At 40.7% G+C, this 9,717-nt stretch overlaps 1 pseudogene; it reads left to right on the top strand.

The window, feature by feature from the left end:
* Positions 1-7,504: 7,504 nt before the first annotated feature.
* Positions 7,505-9,498, top strand: LOC146462712 (melanocyte-stimulating hormone receptor-like; annotated as a pseudogene).
* Positions 9,499-9,717: the final 219 nt, after the last annotated feature.

Below are 9,717 nucleotides of genomic sequence, written 5' to 3'. Positions count from 1 at the left end.
AGTCAATCGAACGTACCCTGGGCATCGCAAAAAGAATATTTAAAAACTGAATTCGTTTGTTATTTTCTCGTCGCTCACAAGAGTACAAGAGGTTAAATAAACGCAAGAGGTGTAGTTTTGTCTTTTTGTTGAACCGAAGCAAAAACAAATAAATAAGTAATGTATGTATATGGACAGTCAAGTACTGTGAGACAGTTGCAATGGAGCTGCTAGCACATGCATATTTAAATCTATATGTTAAAGGAAGTCAAAGTCCCCAGAGTCTTTGGCTTGATTGCGTAAGTCCCGCCAAGAGTCGTGCGCGAAGGGAAGAGTTCTGGGGTCGGGAATGAGTAAGAATAAAAAAGATCTGAAACATTGTTTCACTCTCTCCAGTTTTCGCTAAAGCGCTCTTATTTTTCCCTCTCCAGTCTCCGCTCGATCGTGAAAGTGGCCTCTGCGGAGAAAAGAGATGGCAGTCATCGAGCAAGTGAACAATTATTGCGATCTTGCAATCGTAAAAAGTGTTGCTGAAGACTGTTTCCTATATTTTTATTAGAGAATATAGTCAAATAAACGCAACCTCTGTCTTTAAACTCTCGATCAAGAAAAGTGAAAGTTTTATCGCCCTTTCTTTCATCGATGCATTTTTGTTCAGCTTGCAGTTGTAAACTGAGAGATAGTAAACGCAATCAGTTGTGTTATTTAGATCTGTAACTAAGGAAGCTTAAAGTTGGTGTTTTTTAAAGTATATGTTGTTTTAGCAGGTAAACTGAACAACTTTTACTACTGTCACGAAACAGCGTCGACTTTAAACAAAGCTATTTTCGTTTTTAAGTAAAGAAAGCGTTTAGGCTCAGTTAGAAACTGTTAAAAATTCATTTATAAGCTGAAAGGTAATTATCTTTGGCTGAAAAATAAACAGACATACAACCGGCGTCAGTGGTCATTTAGGTCATTTTGTTTCTATTCGTTAAACGCTTCATGACGGCGACTTTCTAATAAAGGCTTTTTAAAAGTGCTATTATTGATATCAGTAAAAATTGTATAACCACTTTCAATTTACCCCATTTGTACATTGATGATAAAGGCAAATTGAGAGGAAAAACAATGTTTCTGTCCTTCTTCGGAACGGAGGAGCGTAACGAGTGCGCTAACATAAAGGCTTTTTCGCGGCCTTGCAGTCAGGTGATTCGTCCATGTACAGCAGTCATGTTGATTTGTAGTTTTGCTCTTTGGCATTTAATGTTTTGGTACCTGGCAGTGAGCGAACGGTCCGCATGCAACAGGCGCTGTGGAGCGCTTAGGGCACAGTTGTACAGACTCAATCTGACGGCCATCCACCGCATCCTGTCTTATCTCCGGCCGTCTCGACTACGTCCTATGGCTGGGTTTAGATTTCTCAGGACGAGAGAGTGAGACTGACGACGCGCAACTCTCCCTCACTTTAATCAAATTCAAGCGCAAGTCATGATTTCATCCCCATCACATCACCCCTCATCCTCATCCACTCTTCTCAAGTCCTGTGGCGATGAATGAGTGGCGAAGCGACAGGTGTGGACACACTAGCAGTCGTAGCTGCAACTCTACACATAGGCGGACCAGGCCATATGGTCGCTCCTCAGTTAACGAGACAGCGCTGGAATTCGGCCGCCCCCTGGTCGACGAAGCAGCCCTCTTCAGGACAGCACTGCTTTCCCCCGTAGCGTAGAGAAGGGACTAGAAGAAGGGTCCTAAACACTGCCTGTCTCATCCTTTCCTGGCAAGCACGCCGCGGCTGGCAGGTGTCCCATACCAGCGGTAAGAAGAGAACAAAGTAGTCTAAATCATCTACGGTGACCTCAGTCACCTTCGGTGCATGGAATGTGCGTACCCTCTTGGACCGTGCCGGGTCTAACCGACCTGAGAGACGGACCGCCCGTTACAATGTGCAGATTCCCGCCCTCAGCGAGACGTGAGGTAGGTGTTGGTTTTGCAACAAAGTCCAACTTGGTCAATAAGGTGGCTGTTCCCAATCAGGGTATCAACGATCGCCCGCCTCCCGCTCCCCAAGAAAAGATTCGTCACACTGTGTGCTGGCGCCCACTCTATTCAGCATGATGTTCCCTGTCATGCTGACCGATGCCTTCCGTGACGGTGACATCGGTGTCGGCTTTCGGTATCGTACAGACGGAAAGCTCTTTAATCCTATGAGGCTGCAAGCAAGGACCAAAGTGCACGAAGACACAGCCCGTGATTTCCTCTTTGCCGACGACTGTGCACTGGACGCTTGCAAACAGTCAGATATGCAGGGTAGCATGGACTTGTTCACTAAAGCCTGTGATGACTCCGGTCTCACAATTTCCACCGAGAAGACTGGAGTCCTTCACCAGCCAGCCCCAGCAGCTCCCTACACAAAGCCTCACATCACCGTCAACGGTCAGAGACTAGCTGCGGTAGACAAGTTTGTATACTTTGGACGCACTCTGTCACGCTCCTCCAATATTGGCGAGGAAGTGGCCTACAGAATCGCAAGAGCCAGTACTGCCTTTGGCAGGCTAAAGGGAAATGTCTGGGAGCACAGAGGACTTGACCTTGACACCAAGCTCAAAGTCTATAGAGCAGCAGTTCTACCATCCCTGCTTTATGCATGCGAAACTTGGACGGTCTACATGTACAGCCGACATGCCAATCAGCTCAACGCCTTCCATAGGAGATGTCTCAGGACCTTACTCCGAATGATGTGGCGTGACAGAGTTCCAGACAACGCAACGCTCCAGCTGGCCAAAATGGAGAGCATTGACGCCATCCTTATGCACTCTCAGCTCTGGTGGGCTGGCCATGTCCACCGCATGGACGACTGCCGCCTTCCCAAAAGACTATTCTACGACGAGCGGTCCACAGGCAAACACTCACTTGGAAGACCGAAGCTGCGCTATAAAAACACTGAGGGCATCGCTTAAGCAATGCAGCATTCCCTATACCACCTGGGAAGAGTCCGCCATGGACCGTCCTGCCTGGCGTTCCCTTGTAAAATCTGGGCGTGGCTACTTTTGAGGAGAGACGCATCAGGGACAAAGAGAAGAAACGGCAGAGAAGGAAAGACACTGAGAACTCCTCCTCCCAGCCTGGCTCAGCCCCACAGATCGCCTGTCCCCACTGCAACAGACCTTTCCGGGGGAAGATCGGCCTGATCAGCCATCTCCGCACACACCCCATGACCCCCGTGATATGAAGTCTTGGTCGTCTTTGCTGAGATAACACTATGAATAAATATGAATAATGATTCTGCCACGAGTCAGCTGCAATGGAATTGTTACTGAGATTTTTAGTTTAAAGCTACAGGAAGACAAAATATTAGATAAATTTGTTCTAACTAGTGAAACAACTTTTATCAGGTAACATTTTCATCTGTGAAGACCATTCTCGAACCTTCGGGCTTCGCTGCAAACTTTTGATGACTCATAGGTAATTGCCACCAAATAAAAACAGCAGAATTCATTTTGCCTGCATTTATTAAAACAAAGAAACTGAAAGGTTAAGTTTCCTCATTGCCTAAAATTGCAAAAATTATTGTACTAAGAAACGTCCACTCCTCAAATATGCATCCCCAGTTTGGGGCGGTGTGCCGAAATACCTTGCGGATGAGTCGTAGAGTCCACACAAAACAGGTGTTTGGGCATCATTGGGATACCGAGAACATCCCTCCCGACGTTGGAGGAAAGACGACAAGTAGCGAGAAAGCGTGAATTGGAAAGAATTGGATTTCATTTTGACGAAGTTTCAAGAATGAGGAAGTCTTTCTCTAGGATTGAGTTTTAAATTACACATTCAATCAAACTGTGGTTCATAAAGATCACTTCAAAGCCCAAGGGAAAGATGAAGATGACGATGAACTCTATTTTGAGGTCCCTCAAGAAACTGAAAAAATAAAAACCACCCAAATCAAATTTTCACTACAAAGCCAAATACTAGCTACAGCTATAACCTGAGATCACCACCAGGACCAGTAGCAATACTAGGGTCAACAACCAAAAGACATGCAACACGGACCACTTTTATGGCGTGGGCAGGAAGGCTCCTTTGTTTATGATTGTGTATTTTTAACTTTAGATTCAATTATGTAAATCCATTGTATATTTATTTTTTAAGATGGATGAACAAAGCTTATTATTATAAGTTTCCTCAAATGACTTCCAGCCTTGAGAATGTCAAACACGATGCTCACCAACTGCACCAACACAACTGCTAACAAGGAAAAAAAGGCTCCTGGATGATCCATTAAATTAGAACTTGAGAGAAGCCCTTTAACTTGTCAAACCGTAGTCATGCAATCTTACAAGCCACCAGCTATGTTTTATAGGATTCAATTCAAAAGGAAAAGCAGAATAAACAACATTAGAAAAAATAATTTTGAATAGTCCAGGTTCTGAAAATATTTTGTTGTCCCACCCAGCTGACGAGATGACTTATTATATTTATTTCGGGATCCTTGATCAAAAACGTTTAATTATGCAAATCATGCAATGTCTTTATTACCATACGTTCGAATTTCAACAAATTAAAAGGTGAGCTTTCTGCATTGTGAAGTGAGCCATGACTTCCCAGTTTTGCAAACAAAGGTTGGAGGAAATAGAAAAAATTTTACTCCATCATGAAGAAGCATTCATATTGACACTTTGTGTTTTAAACTTAGTTTTCTCTCTGGTGGCGATTCTGGCAAATTTCCTCGTTATTCGCGCTCTGTGGAAAGCTTCATCGATACCAGCTAGTTTAAAGATGTTGTTCCTAAGCCTCGCTTTTTCAGATCTTGCTGTCGGACTGTTTGCACAGCTGATGTATGGTGCTATAAGGGCGGTTATATTCAAGATGGCAGCGAGTGGAAGTGATGACCTCGACTTCCTCTGTCCAACAGTTTTAACTGTCAGTCATTTCACTGTGTTTTTTCTCGCTTGTGCATCGTTTCTTAATATAACCATCATTGCAGTTGATAGACTTGTCGCTGTTTTTCTCCATCTGCGATATCAAGAACTTGTCACTTCAACACGGGTTGCTATAGCCTTGGTGATTTTATGGGTCACAAGTGGTCTTGCTGCAGCCATATACGTTTTACTTCCAGAACATTTTGGCGTAGTATCTGTAGTCGTAATATGCTTCGGACTTGTGTTGTCAGCTGTGGCAAATATTCGTATTTACAAAGTTGTGAGATATCACCAGAACCAAATACAAAGTCAACTTCAACAGGCGAATCATCAAGAAATGGAGCTGCTTCGACAGAAGAAGTCCTCCTTTAATGCTTTGTTTGTGTATGCTGTCTTCATTGTCTGCTATCTGCCACATTTGTGCGTTATGATTTTATATAAAAAGAACAGTTCCCGAAGTTCTTTATTGATAGCACATCGCGTTACAGTTTTCTTGTTTTTTCTCAATTCTTCGTTAAACCCGCTCGTGTACTGTTGGCGATATCGAGAGATTCGTCAAATTGTGAAAAACACCGTGAAGAAAATATTTCACATCGCCGAGATGTAGGGGAAGGTACGGCTGAATTTGTATAAAATGCGAGGAGTATAAACAAACAAAATAGAAGAAAAAGACTTTTACATACTATAATTTATGGATTTTTAATGTCAGTTAAGAAAGCCAGAAAATACTTTAACCAATGGAACTTAAAAGATGCAGATGGAGGAATATACTGAGGATTATTATCGCCATCAATATCATTTCATTACTGTATATAAAATGGGTAAAATCGTTCTTCGTTTGCAAATCCACTTATCCCATTGGTGGTCTTGAAGCGCTCATATTTAAACAAGGAATCGGATATAAATAGTTTTTGTCCACTAGTCAAGAAAGTTCCTCCATGACAATGCATATCCATCTCTCGTTATGAAATTTTTCGTTTGGAACTGGAAAAAAATGGCTGATCACTTCAAATAAAGTAAACAGGGAATGTAAGTAGGGCAACTAGACTTGAAATTTCTTGTTTTCTTTGAGAGTTATCTAGTTTAAATAGCCTCAAAGTGCGACATCTGGATCCTTTTACGTTTGTTGGTAATTCGGAATAAAATGAATCGAAAGTACCTTGGGAGTCGCAAAAAGAATATTTAAAACTTTAATTCGTTTGTCAATTTCTCTTCGTTTACAAGTGTACAAGAGGTTTCGTAAACGCAAGAGATGTAGTTGTTTTATTCCTGAACGGAAAAAAAATGAATAAATAATATATATATGGACAGTCCAATGCTTAATTTAACCTCTGCGAGACAGCTGTAATACAATGTCGTTTCCAGAGCACTCGTAACCCTTGTAGATTTAAATGCGCATGCGTTAACAACCCTATTGTAGCCAATCACGTACTGCACCTCTACTGTACCCAAAATCTTCGTTTCCCTTGACCAGCTGTCGGGAAACGAGGATAACGCTCTGGGAACGAGATTAGATTGTACAGGAAGTCGAGCCAAGTCAGTTATTAGTTGATATAGCAAGAAGTAAAATTGGAAAAAAATGTTTGTTCATTAGTGCGCATGCGTTAATTAGTGTGACGTTAAAACGGATAATGAATTGAATGATTTATAATTGTTGTTATAGTAGGTTAAAACGTATATTATTAAAAATCGTAATTTTATACCAAAGTTTAGAAAGTAAAGAAATTTTCAAGGGCTTTTGTCCATTCAAAAATACTGTTCCGAGGCGCTTCTTTCGTGGGTGCGCCATATGAATTTCCCGCGAGTCTACCTATTCACGCTTTCTTCCTTGAAAAAATCAAAGTACCTTTTGGAAATTTTCGAGGTGTCCATCAGTTAACAAAACCACAGTTGTTTTGGGCTAAAAATCACCCATTGGTCCCTAAAATAATGATTTCGGGATTGAAAAGGACTGTCCCTTACAAAGTCGAAGAAATATATACTGCCCAAAATGTTATTACATTTTTCGTTACTTTTATGTATTACATTTTGCGTTAAAAGTGTCACGAGAGGATTTATAGATATTTAGTTTAATTTGCTTTTCTGATAAAAATGTAAGAACCAACGTAGAAAATATTAAGTTCCTTAGTTTCAAATTCACTAAACCGTAAACATGACCTGTTGTAGCCATTTAGGCGTAAACGGTTCCTATAAGGTCATATAACTGTAATTGAGCGTTGAAGTGTTTTGTAACCTGCGCTAGCCTTTTGTTAAACTGTTATCCACCTATGTAACTCTTGAAAGTCATTAATGTTTCAGAATAAGCTTAGGTTTCATCCAATAGACTCTCAGAAATGATTGTTGTATTCTGTAATCTGACTCGTTGGAAAATGATGTAATTCGAATGCTTCACTAGCTTAGGCTTAAATACGAATGCATTGTAAGATTTTCTTTAGTTGCATCCTTGCTTACATCCTTGCTTACGTTGGAGCCAAGTTCTGCGTGGTTTTATTGTCTCGGAGAAATTCGCTTACCGTAAGAGATCTCGGTCCTTCCCGCAGCCAGCGAGTGTTCCCCAGGATAAAGGTCTTTACACAAGTGATTTTAGAGAGTTTTCCCGTCCGTCCGTGTTCCGTTTTGTGAAGGCAAAACCTGTTTTCACAAAAGTTATTACATTTTGCGTTACCGACGTTATTACATTTTACGCCTAAAGTTATTACAGTTCGCATTATTATTACATTTTGTGGCAAAAGTTATTAAACTGAATTGTGTATTGAATTGTGTTAGTTAGTACATTTTGTGGCGTAAAAACCCTGTTATAAAAAAATACACCTCACCTGCTACTCTACATGTTTGCAGAAGTTCAAATTCACCGAGGAAAACTGCAGGTAAGACTGCCAAAGCCTTCAAATGCCTTATTACCGTTACATTGGTTCGCGATTATGCCGGATAACAACTGAATGGATTTATATAGTTATGACATTTTACATCTCGTTTTATCGAAAATCAAGTTGGTGCGAACAAAAGGCTTTGCAATTATATGAACTTCTATCAAAGGACTGATCGTTCTGAATGATTCTAGTTCGCCATGACTGTCGGCCAGTTTTGTGATGCAAGGTTACAGCGAGTGGCACAACTCGTTCACCAGCATTCAACATTCGTGTCCACTCTTTGTGTTTTAAACTTCAACCTCTCGCTCGTGGCGACCCTTGGAAATTTTCTTGTTATTCGCGCTATTTGGAAAGCTTCATCGATACCAGCTAATTTAAAGAAGACTTTCCTAAGCCTCGCGTTTTCAGATCTTGCCGTTGGACTGTTTTCACAGCTAATGCACGGTGTCATAGTGGCGCTGATGTTGAAGATGGCGGCGAATCAAAATGACAACTTCGATTTCCTCTGTCCTGCAGTTTTAACAATTTGTTATTTACCTATGTTTTTTCTCACTTGTGCATCGTTCTTTAATATAACCGCCATTGCTGTCGATAGACTTCTCGCTGTTTCTCTTCATCTGCGATATCATGAACTTGTCACTTCAAGACGGGTCGTTATCGCTTTGGTGTCTCTATGGCTGACAAGTGGTGTTGCTTCCTCCATAATCATTTGATTTACAAAGCACTATGGCATGGTAACAGCGGTGGTAGGATGGATTGGATTTCTCTTGACAACCGTGGCATATATTCGTATTTACAAAGTTGTGAGATATCACCAGAACCAAATACAAAGTCAACTTCAACAAGCAAATCATAAAGAAATGGAACTACACCGAGAGAAGAAGACCGCCTTCAATGCTCTGTTGTTTTTGTTGTCTGTTATCTTCCATATTTTTGCGTTTTAATGATATATGGAACTAACGGTTCTCGAAGTTCTTTTTTGGCATCATATTTCGCTACACTTTTCTTGGTCCCTCTCAATTCTTCGTTGAATCCCCTCGTGTACTGCTGGCGATATCGAGAAATTCGTCAAATTGTGAAAAGCACAGTGAAGAAAATAATTGGTATCACCGAGACGTAGGGACAAGTAAGATTGAATTTTCATGCAGTCGGAAGAGTTTAAAAAAAAAGGTTAAAGAGGAAATAGAATTTTTTACAAACTACCATTAAATAAAGTGTCAGTTTGAAAAGCCAGGAAATAAGTTTGCTGATTAAAGGAAGCCGGCTTAAAATAATAAATTTATTTACATAATACATAGTACTGATACTGGAGATTCTAGTCAGTTGACTCTGGTTACAACAAGCGGAGTACCGACTGAAAGACAATGGCGTTAATATCTTATTAGTCCGCTCAACGAAAGTTTATATAAAGTTTATATACCAATGTAATCCTTTGTCATGGCATTGTTTTTTGGCTGCAGTTAGCAAAGTAAGTGATTTTAAGAGCGATTTTGTACATAAACTGTACACTACGTTATCAAATGTTATATAAAATGTCGTCAGTTTTTATTGTATTTGCCATGTATTCTGTACAACCTGTACGGTCACTTAGCCATTCCCCGAGAATGACCGCTTAATACAGGTTGGACTGTAGTAATGTTTAGGGCGCTCACTGCAAATCCCCCAAACTGGGAATGTAGGGCTACTAGAACACAAAATTTCCTGTATTAGAAAGAATTATAGGATATTAAAGAAGAGACATTTTTCAAAATGTGATACCCGAAGTGTATTCCATTTATTCCTATTCGATTGAACGCACCCTTGGCACTTGTTCAGTGCTTGGATTCAAATTTCAGTGCATATAATCAGTAAAGCCAGTTATTACTATAGAAATGTAATGAAATTTTTCTAGGACTATTGTCCTAATAGTTCCCCGGGCTTGCTAGCCTTGTGGAGGAAATTTGGTTCAGTTTGGAGAGGTGAAATAT

The sequence above is a fragment of the Pavona decussata genome, unplaced genomic scaffold (assembly GCF_977016875.1).
Source record: "Pavona decussata unplaced genomic scaffold, jaPavDecu1.1 SCAFFOLD_186, whole genome shotgun sequence".
NCBI classification, from domain to species: Eukaryota; Metazoa; Cnidaria; class Anthozoa; order Scleractinia; family Agariciidae; genus Pavona; species Pavona decussata.
The sequence above is the reverse complement of the archived record's forward strand: the minus strand, read 5'-3'. Positions and strand labels throughout refer to the sequence as shown.